Source organism: Schistocerca cancellata, chromosome 2 (assembly GCF_023864275.1).
Source record: "Schistocerca cancellata isolate TAMUIC-IGC-003103 chromosome 2, iqSchCanc2.1, whole genome shotgun sequence".
Lineage (NCBI taxonomy): Eukaryota > Metazoa > Arthropoda > Insecta > Orthoptera > Acrididae > Schistocerca > Schistocerca cancellata.
The window spans coordinates 852,267,403-852,278,705 of record NC_064627.1 but is presented as its reverse complement, the minus strand read 5'-3'; the positions used below and the strand labels follow the sequence as shown (position 1 = coordinate 852,278,705).

The window sequence follows — 11,303 nt, the reverse complement described above, 5'->3', positions numbered from 1 at the left end:
AGGATTCGAACCTGCGCCGTAGCGGTCGCGCGATTCCAGTCTGAAATGCCGAGAACCGCTCGGCCACACGGGCCGGCACTGGAAATAGTCCTTTATGCGTTTGTTTAATACGATGTGGTGCTAAGTCATTAAAAAAACTGGATATATGTCCTTACCTCCGGGTACAGATATGCAGAAGTACATTCTCAGATAGGCTTCTACAATGATGACGTAAATCATAGGTTTAAGTCTCCATCATCATGGGCATTTACGTGGTTTAATGAGACATGTACGTGTTGCGTGAACGTCTCTGAAGCAGCCTGTGGCAGTGTCCTCTATAGCATAAGTGAAATTCGCACTTGATAATTACAATTTTGGCTTTCAGCGGCTACATCACTGAAGTACGCCAGGCAATTCCATGATATTTCGCACACAGTGGTCAGCGATTATAGAAACCTCACTGGTAGTGTTTCCTGGAGTGACTGTGAGGTGCTTCATTTCAGTTTCCTTTCAATTCATGTATCAGATACTAGTCACACTATTGATCTGTTTACTTTTCTATGCATGAGTTACATATTTTCGAAACACTGATATGGTTATTATAACGGCGCTATTGAGAAACTGTCAATGCGTTTCTGAAAACAACAGTCAGTATTCATATTTAAATAGTCGTCTAGGTTAACGATGAGTTTATGCCCACAACTGATTTGTTTCCAAATAGTAGTGCAATTTGTTGATTAATCGCTAGTAGTAATCGCAATGTCGTCATTTCGTTGTGTTCTAATTATCCCCGCGTAAAACCACAGTTAAATTATTGACAACTATTTTACAATGAAAGGAGAGAATACCCAACAGTAGTGCTTGCATTTGGATATTATTCACGAAATCACAGAAAAAACTGAACTCAATGCAACATAGTTTTGAGAGTGAAAATTTTTCTGAAAGAAGTTTCTGCATGACTTATCATCGGACTTGTAACGTAACTGTCGTTCTTAATCCCACTTACATGAGAAAATCGCTAGAAAAAGTGTAAAACCGTTTTATTTGTTATGAAAATTTTACAAGTAGAGAAATTTCACTGCGTTTGTAGCTGTTAATCATGTACCATATATTTACGTCAGGTAAAAATATATGCCCCGGGTGAGGATCGAACTCACGACCTTAAGATTATGAGACTTACGCGCTGCCTACTGCGCTACCGAGGCTCGGCGCAGTAAAGGCGCGGATATGGTACTTCAATGTAATATTTCCATCTTGACTGCACTAGATTCATATTGTAATGGTTACTTAGTAATAAAGATGTTATAGCCTGAAGCTATGTTCTGAAGAAAGACAATTGTAGATTTAACTCATCACTTTTGTTAACAATACTGTAAGCAGTATTTCAACACCGTGACGCCATATCGTTAAAAAGTACATTTGTTAACATGCTGTTTCCTCATGAAATTATTATTAGTATTTTCAGTGCTTATACGGGTGTGTACCTGTGTGAAAAAGTGAGATCTGACGACCCTAACTAATGCAAATGATGCTTATGCCGATCCTTACTTGCGTCACTACAGTATCGGGACACGATATCAGCGTTTCGTGTTACTATAAGTCATAATGCAGTTAGTCATTACTAACAGCATTTTCGAATCATAATCTTCTGTGTCTGGAGCATTCCGAGAGTAGCTCGTTAATCTCATCTCAAAATGCGTGAATTCTATGCGTCAACGAGTTAACAGGAATTTAAACAGGGGTGTAGTACTGATGACCATCACAGAATTTCGATTGCAACTCAGATTTAGCCTGTATTCAAGAAATCGTACACATTGTTTACTTATGAGGACATTAGTCACAGTGTGCTCAGGTCAGTATCTGTGTAACTGCCAGATACGTCAGTTTTTCTGTGTATCTTTATCAAACAGCATCAGTATTACTCATCACACATTGAACACATCCCAGAGTTTCCACAGACAAGTTATCTTGATGTATTCAGTAAAATACGCAGCAGATAGAGTTTACATGTATTGCTACTTGAATAAAACGTTCTCCCCAATATTTGACTCAAAGAGCACACACAAAAATATTTTGTCTCTTGTCGCTTCCGCTCTCGAAAAACAGATGTGATTTTTCGACTAGGTGTGGCTCGTTATGCGAATGACATTTAACTCTTTCAGGCACAGGAATATATGAGACAAATTTCGACGCTTACTGCAGAAGACTTCTATGTGTTGAAGAATATTATTAAAAAACTGGTGAAACGTTCTACAGTTACATAAGAATAAGAAAGAACATTAACAGAAATTACGACGTTTTTCGAAAGTGTGTATCGCCACTTTTCAGGTTATGTGGTAGTGTTGGATGTTAAGATTTATTCTCGCAGAAATGAGGAACATGCCGCGTATAGCATTTCAAGCAGCATGATACTCTTAGAAGCAAAACTTTTTCTCCTAAGCGATGATACATTTAGTACGCAAAACTTGAACTTAGATGATAAGAGACATCTGAAATGGTCACCCATCGTAGACAAAAATGATTTAACTTGCACATAACTCTTCTCACCCACATTTGGCATGCAGCTCGCATGCAATCTGGAAAGTCTTCACAACAAACTGCATCTTCGTCTGGTAAACCTGGAGATATTTCAGAATAGCCACTGTCTCATCTTTTAGTACTTCCCTACAGTAATTCATGATATACTGAAATTTAAAATATCTCAAATTATATATATGGAGTTCATTTACCCTCTCGTGCAATTTTACAGCACCACAATGCACGAAATGTGTAACACTATTCGATGTCCCACGCAGTATCTAACGTAGTGGAGCAAGGTTAATGCATGTTGTTACATATTCATTCATAAAATAGTCGTCTTCTGCAGATCTTGAATTCTACGGTGATTCTGAAGGTATATAAGTCATTGTCTTACCTGTAGTAAACAGCTTAATCGACAGTGTATCAAAAACTAGCAATACTGCGCACACAATGGGAAATAACAATCGCCACAGACGGACTGTACGGAGAAATGCTACTTCTGACCTCTCTCGGTTGTAGTGGGAACTACCACATTACGCATCAGACTCGAAATTTTACAAATCAATTTTTTTTATTTTCTCGTTTTTAGTGGATTATTAGACATATTCGTACACTGAGACAGAGCAATGTGAAAAACAAGTATTTTATACAGTAACTGAACACATACGGAGTGATTTCAAATGAAGCCACCGTGCATGAAATGTCGCTACTTTTGGTGAAAAGGTAAAATGCAGGTCATTTCTGCAGTTGATCATAGGACTATTTGACGGAGACCACACTTCCATCAGCTTCTGTAATGTTCCATTTTTGTGCTACAGTGTACACAGTACTTTGAGGTGTCAAATATTGGTAGATGCTTTGCTTCCCTTGCATGTTTTCCAACCGAAACAAACAGTATCAATTTTTCTTTTTTTTTTTTTTTTGCTAATGTTTCTTCGCTCTCACTCTCTGAAATAATGCAAGGCAACAACACATTATCGCCACTACCATTGCTACTGTCAGTCTGAGTCGTCATCAGAAGAAATCCCTTCCAAAAGGCATACCAGAATTTTCTCTTCCTTTATTCTGCGACAGAACATCACGTGAACTAATACAACCTGTCACAGCTGCTCACGTTGCCCTTAGAGCCTTAGTGGTTTTAAAACGAAGCGCCACAATAATTATGAAAATAACTACATAAATTTAATTATTATCGCAATACACAGTGTATAAATTTGAATAGGACAGTTTACTTCAACTGTACATGCGCAAAACAAGCGTTACAGAGATAAATACAATCACAATTTTAAAACGGAAACACTCGAATTCTATATAAAAAATGGCTGCTACATTTGCTCATCTAAATGCTAAGATTCGAAACATATGAAGTTGTTCAAGCTGTAGACGCTACTGGGCAGCATCTACTGGAGATGTAAAAGATGGCTGCAGGTGTAGCTATTGTGCATGTGCCATGAACTGAGAAAATGCTACTAGGTTGCTCCAAACAGAACCATATGAAAGTGCTAATGGGTGGATCGACAAACATACCTTCATGCTGGATGAATCAGGACTTTCCAATTAAGTGGTATGTTTTTTTTTTTTTTTTTATCACCATGCGCTTAAGCAAGGAGAATGGTACAACATACATTGTACCATCAACCCTAAAGCTGTTAAATAATAACCACTAATTTGACTCACATATTTCGGACGTAGTTCTCTTTACAGACTAAATCCTGAGCACGTTAAAAGTCTTTCGTTCCGTCAAAGGCAAAACGTGCGTAACGGAGAAAAAAGTGTTAACAAACTTTGATGTTCTGAAACACTATGTAAAGAAATCAACTTGGAAGTAAACTGCATAAAAAAGGGGTATCACAAATACGATAATGTGTACAAGAGTTAAAATTTATTCGTAGAAATAGCCCTCCATACTGCATTCAAACCAAATTTTGTTAGCCTAAGGTTATGCCACAATTTCATACAACAGAATTGTTTGTTGTGGTCTTCAGTCCTGAGACTGGTTTGATGCAGCTCTCCATGCTACTCTATCCTGTGCAAGCTTCTTCATCTCCCAGTACCTACTGCAACCTACATCCTTCTGAATCTGTTTATTGTATTCATCTCTTGGTCTCCCTCTACGATTTTTACCCTCCACGCTGCCCTCCAATAATAAATTGGTGATCCCTCGATGTCTCAGAACATGTCCTACCAACCGATCCCTTCTTCTAGTCAAGTTGTGCCACAAGCTCCTCTTCTCGCCAATTCTATTCAATACCTCCTCATTTGTTATGTGATCAACCCATCTAATCTTTAGCATTCTTCTGTAGCACCACATTTCGAAAGCTTCTATTGTCTTCTTGTTACAACAGAATATAAACTGTAAATGTAAATTCTCTGAGCTCTATAAAATATCAAGAAATATTGACTTTCGTTGTAAGTAAATAACCAGCGATAAATTTAAAGACAACGCTACACTTCCTTATATGAAATAATAAAATTTCCAGTACAGATAAACCATATAGTTGTTTGCTATGGAACAGTGTCGAATCTAAAGAAGTAATCATACATTTTTGCGCACAATGAGACATTTCTTTTGCCAGATGTGTGAAGGTTGTACCTGTGCCCTTTACAACTAAGCATTTTTCTAAAATCTTAAATGAATCCCTAAACAGAATAAGCAGATTGGCCTCATCACTAAGAATATTTAGTGCAGCCAGTAATGTGTTTCTGTTTTATCGCTTATTACGGTGTGCTGTTAGACGGTTATCCAAATAAGGGAAACAAGTTCTTCATACAGTTCATAATATCTGTGTTAGTTATGTGAGATGTTGCTGGCATGTGCCGTTGATATGAATCCATTTCCTTTACGTATGTAGACGACAGTGGCACTTCCTAACAATATTCGTACAATGATGAAACCCTCGTCTTGGGACAGCTTTTTCGACTATAAACAAAAAATAATAATAGGTTTTTGGTTTTGAGGAGTCACCCTATTTAAGCTTTTTCGATCGTATGCACAGTGATTTAAAATGGCTACCAGACAGCAAAGTTCCGTTTAAAAGGAAACTGAAAAAGAAGAAACTTAAAAAGATTTATCCATGATTCCCGCAATTCCGTAGTCGAATATTTGTTCAGAAGCGTGCGGTGGGGCATTACTTCTTGCGTCATAGAATTTAAAATGCCTTCCAGCCAACGAACTTATATGTAAAGAGGAACTGAAAAAGATTTATCACGGTTCTCGCAATTGCGTGGACGTATTTTTGTTCAGAAACCTGTCATAGTTACGGTACGTACTGTGCAACAGAGTAACAAACATGCCTGCTTGTTTAGTATCGTTACACTGTTGATCATCAGTTGCTAGTGAATTGTTTATGACCTACAAGTATGATATCGGATTTTGTAACTGAATAGTGCTTCATATAAGAGTAGGTACGTATATACTTCAGGCCAATGAAGATGTTTTTTAATAAATTACAGCTTATGATAAAGCGTAAATTTGCATTTATTCAGTTGCACACAAACTTAACCTACGATTCGTACTTGCTATTGACAAGCTCACATACTGTATTTTTAGCTATTGCACACGTATGTGTAGAAATAAATGATATACATTAATCGTCAGTAAAATGACCGATTCCACACCAATATTATGCGTCGTGCAAGTTATCAGATCTAAGCAGCTATCTTATTTCCTAGCTAGGTAAGCTTCAGATACCTAAAATGTCTTAGAGTTAGTTTTGTTGGTTGTCCTCCCGTATGCTGTTGGAATGGGATAATCTCCTATGAATATACGGCCATCAAATAATATAAGTTACATATGGTGCACAGAGGTGTGGCAGTAAAGAAAATGGACTCATGCTCTAACTCTTTATTGAAAACACGTCCAGTTCAATGTAGTCCTCTCCCCGATCCCTGCACCACTCCGTGCAAATTCTCCACTGCTGGCTACAAGGGGTTTTCTGTTACGCTACTGAGGAGGTTCGTCGCTTTTGCCTTCACTACATCCACAGACTCGAACCAGGTCCCTTTGAGCGCAGATTTCAATTTTCGGAAGAGGAAGCAGTCGCATGGTGGTAGGTCAGGCGAATATGGTGGATGTCCCATCACTGGAATGTTGTTTTTTTGCGAAAAATCTCTCTACAGACATCGCGTTATGGACTGGACTGTTGAAGTATCCATGAAAAATTCTTCCACAGATCTGGTATCGTAGCACACGTTACCAGAGGGTCTTCAGAAGTTACATAATAAGCTTGATTGACAGCCTGACCTTCAGGCACCCAGCCAATGTGGATAACCTCTCGAATATCGAAGAAAACAATCACCATTGCTTTGAATTTTGATTTGCTCATGCGCGCTTTCTTCTTCCTAGGTTATTGAAGGCTTTTCCAATGCTTCGATTGTCACTTAGTCTGTGGATTTTATGGGAATATCCATGTTTTACCACACATAAATACTTTTCTGAGGAAATCAGTGTCATTTTCAGTGTTTTCAAGAGTGCCAGCACAGCAATCCATTCGATGACGCTTTTGCTCCTTTGTGAGAATTGTTTGCACCACCTTAGCATAAACCTTCATCACGTCCAGTCTGTCTAATGGTTTCCTTATCGATGTAGGCAAGTTCTGAAACTACTCGAATGCTCAGGCGGCGGTCTTCTCGAACAATTCTACTGACCTTCTCCCACATTCTCTTCAATTTTCGAAGTGGAAGGAAGGCCTGATTTCGGATCTTCTTTGACGTGTTCCCTAGCGTCCTTGAACCTCATAATCCCCTCGAAAACTTGCGTGCGAGATACACACCGATCACTGTAAACTTGTTTCAACAAATCGTAAATTTCTGTGGCGGATTTTCCATGTTTTTTGAGGAATTTGATGATAACACGTCCGACGGGACTCAGACATACGACCCGTTTCTAAGAAGGTCCACAGCCAGGCTAACCACCACAGAGGCGTAATATTTTGTACACGTGTCAGAGATAGTCCCAAGGTTATTCTCTCTGCCCCACCTTCTCTTTGTCATCGACGAAGTCGGAAATGCGATTTCTTTATTGCCATTCAACATTACAGACTGCGGAGGCACAGCGCTAATAATCATGTACAGAAAGACAACTCCACATTCTACCTCGGCAGTCAATTACCGCCAAGAAAGATAAGCTCAGAGGATGCAATCGCGGTAGCGAATGTTCTTCCAGCAGCATCTTCGAGGATGCTTATAAACTCTCGGCGTAGGTGCTAGAGGTATTGCCCCACACTGCGTTGCGTAAACAACACACTAGAAGCAACAGGAAAGAGTGATAAGTACAATGTGTCACCAGGGGACATGTCAGCAATTAATCTAACTGGTATCTTTACTTGCTGTAACACCAGGAATTTCAGAAGGCTCAATTCTATACCTATGACAGCAATTTTTATCAAATGAAATACAATAAAGAGTAATCTTTTGTAACTGTTTTAATCAAATTTGTCTCAGAGTGGTCACAACTGAGAAGCTTCAAGACCAGCGGTCACCTTCAGATTATTACCCTATGCGTACTAACAGCTGCAGGATATGAATCTCTGGACTCTGGAGTGCATCTCGCGAATTACTTTAGTGGGTTCCATAATCCTCACTAAGCTGTAATTGTTGATATCCCTCCCTGCCTTCCCCCCGTTTGTTCACACTATAATTACCTTTTGAAATCATTTATTTATTCATTTTTATTATATAAAAATGCAGTAAATGAAGCAGGCAAAAAGGAATACAAACGTCTCAAAAATGATATCGACAGGAAGTGCAAAATCGCTAAGCAGGGATGGCTAGAGGACAAATGTAAGGATGTAGAGGCTTGTCTCACTAGGGGTAAGATAGATACTGCCTACAGGAAAATTAAAGAGACCATTGGAGAGAAGAGAACCACTTGTATGAATATCAAGAGCTCAGATGGCAACCCAGTTCTAAGCAAAGAAGGGAAAGCAGAAAGGTGGAAGGAGTATATAGAGGGTTTATACAAGGGCGATGTACTTGAGGACAATATTATGGAAATGGAAGAGGATGTAGATGAAGATGAAATGGGAGATAAGATACTGCGTGAAGAGTTTGACAGAGCACTGAAAGACCTGAGTCGAAACAAGGCCCCGGGAGTAGACAACATTCCATTAGAACTACTGATGGCCTCGGGAGAGCCAGTCATGACAAAACTCTACCATCTGGTGAGCACGATGTATGAGACAGGCGAAATACCCTCAGACTTTAAGAAGAATATAATAATTCCAATCCCAAAGAAAGCAGGTGTTCACAGATGTGAAAGTTACCGAACTATCAGTTTAATAAGTCACAGCTGCAAAATACTAACACGAATTCTTTACAGACGAATGGAAAAACTGGTAGAAGCCGACCTCGGGGAAGATCAGTTTGGATTCCGTAGAAATGTTGGAACACGTGAGGCAATACTGACCTTACGACTTATCTTGGAAGAAAGATTAAGAAAAGGCAAACCTACGTTTCTAGCATTTGTAGACTTAGAGAAAGCTTTTGACAATGTTGACTGGAATACTCTCTTTCAAATTCTAAAGGTGGCAGGGGTAAAATACAGGGAGCGAAAGGCTATTTACAATTTGTACAGAAACCAGATGGCAGTTATAAGAGTCGAGGGGCATGAAAGGGAAGCAGTGGTTGGGAAAGGAGTGAGACAGGGTTGTAGCCTCTCCCCGATGTTATTCAATCTGTATATTGAGCAAGCAGTAAAGGAAACAAAAGAAAAATTCGGAGTAGGTATTAAAATTCATGGAGAAGAAGTAAAAACTTTGAGGTTCGCCGATGACATTGTAATTCTGTCAGAGACAGCAAAGGACTTGGAAGAGCAGTTGAACGGAATGGACAGTGTCTTGAAAGGAGGATATAAGATGAACATCAACAAAAGCAAAACGAGGATAATGGAATGTAGTCGAATTAAGTCGGGTGATGCTGAGGGAATTAGATTAGGAAATGAGACACTTAAAGTAGTAAAGGAGTTTTGCTACTTAGGGAGTAAAATAACCGATGATGGTCGAAGTAGAGAGGATATAAAATGTAGACTGGCAATGGCAAGGAAAGCGTTTCTCAAGAAGAGAAATTTGTTAACATCGAATATAGATTTAGGTGTCAGGAAGTCGTTTCTGAAAGTATTTGTATGGAGTGTAGCCATGTATGGAAGTGAGACATGGACGATAACTAGTTTGGACAAGAAGAGAATAGAAGCTTTCGAAATGTGGTGCTACAGAAGAATGCTGAAGATAAGGTGGGTAGATCGCGTAACTAATGAGGAGGTGTTGAATAGGATTGGGGAGAAGAGAAGTTTGTGGCACAACTTGACTAGAAGAAGGGATCGGTTGGTAGGACATGTTCTGAGGCATCGAGGGATCACAAATTTTGCATTGGAGGGCAGCGTGGAGGGTAAAAATCGTAGAGGGAGACCAAGAGATCAATACACTAAGCAGATTCAGAAGGATGTAGGTTGCAGTAGGTACTGGGAGATGAAGAAGCTTGCACAGGATAGAGTAGCATGGAGAGCTGCATCAAACCAGTCTCAGGACTGAAGACCACAACAACAACAACAACAACTGTTGTGAATCTGTTACGATAGTGGTATTTTTTAAAATAAGTCTTTGATCAGTATTCCACAAATTGTGTTATTACTTGACGGATAGTTTCGGCTCACATGGTCCTAAAACGTGTGGGAAAAGGTTTAGAAAAATTATACCCGACTGTGAACAAGAAGCTGATATCTCGTAGTTTTACCATTGTCTACGAGACTGTCCATCAAACTGCCAAATCGAAAATGCAGCACAGCGTCGGAAGTACGAAAAAGCAATTCCGCACTTGGTCCCAAAACTTTTCATCTATGCCTTGCATTTAAGTTGCGTGAACAGAAGACTACTGGTCGGATTCGAGTGCAGCATAGTATGATGTAGGGGTCTATCGCACAAATTAATCTAGCTAAATGTTATGAGACAACAGAGCGCAACATGGTGAGCTTTGTATGCAGGACCAGTTTAAGAGTTCATTCTCCTCAGTCAGTCCACAAAATAGAGACATCTTTACGATTTGTCATGTATTTTTGAATAAATTAAAATAAACGTAACCTATTACTCCTTGCAGACATGCCCGAGGTGTGATTTAGCTTAATTTCAGAAACATATCTTTATTAGGGTGCTGCGTACGTTCCGCCAGCTTGAAGCACACTGAGTCTGGCTTTGGATTCCGCAGACTCGGTCGTGTGTGTGTCATTTGTAAGCAGGCTGTTTAGGTTTTTATGTTGGTAACGCCACGTAGCGCTCTGTATGAAAATCACTGACTGTGCTGTGTGCAGTCTGTGGCTGGTTGGCATTGTTGGAATATTCGCTATTGTAGTGTTGGGCAGTTGGATGTGAACAGCGCATAGCGTTGTGCAGTTGGAGGTGAGCCGCCAGCAGTGGTAGATGTGTGGAGAGAGATGGCAGAGTTTTCAGCGAACGCTGTGGACGTGTGTCCGTCAGAAAAAGGAAATTTGTTTAATTGGATGTCACAAAATATATAATGACGTTTGAACGCTATTAAGATAAATACACCGTTTGTTCTCTATCAAAATCTTTCATTTGCCAACTATGCCTATCAGTAGTTAGTGCCTTCAGTAGTTATAATCTTTATTTAGCTGGCAGTATTGGCGCTCGCTCTATTGCAGTAGTTGGAGTAACGAAGATTTTTGTGAGGTAAGTGATTCATGAAAGGTATAGGTTATTGTTAGTCAGGGCCACTCTTTTGTAGGGATTTTTGAAAGTCAGATTGCGTAGCGCTAAAAATATTGTGTGTGTCAGTTTAGTGATGATCAGAATAAG

At 39.5% G+C, this 11,303-nt stretch overlaps 1 non-coding gene across 1 annotated transcript; it reads right to left on the bottom strand.

Annotated features, from left to right (window-relative positions):
* Nucleotides 1–1,111: 1,111 nt before the first annotated feature.
* Trnam-cau (transfer RNA methionine (anticodon CAU)) lies at nt 1,112–1,184 on the bottom strand. Its single transcript has one exon. It is a non-coding gene; the product is annotated as a tRNA-Met (tRNA).
* Nucleotides 1,185–11,303: the final 10,119 nt, after the last annotated feature.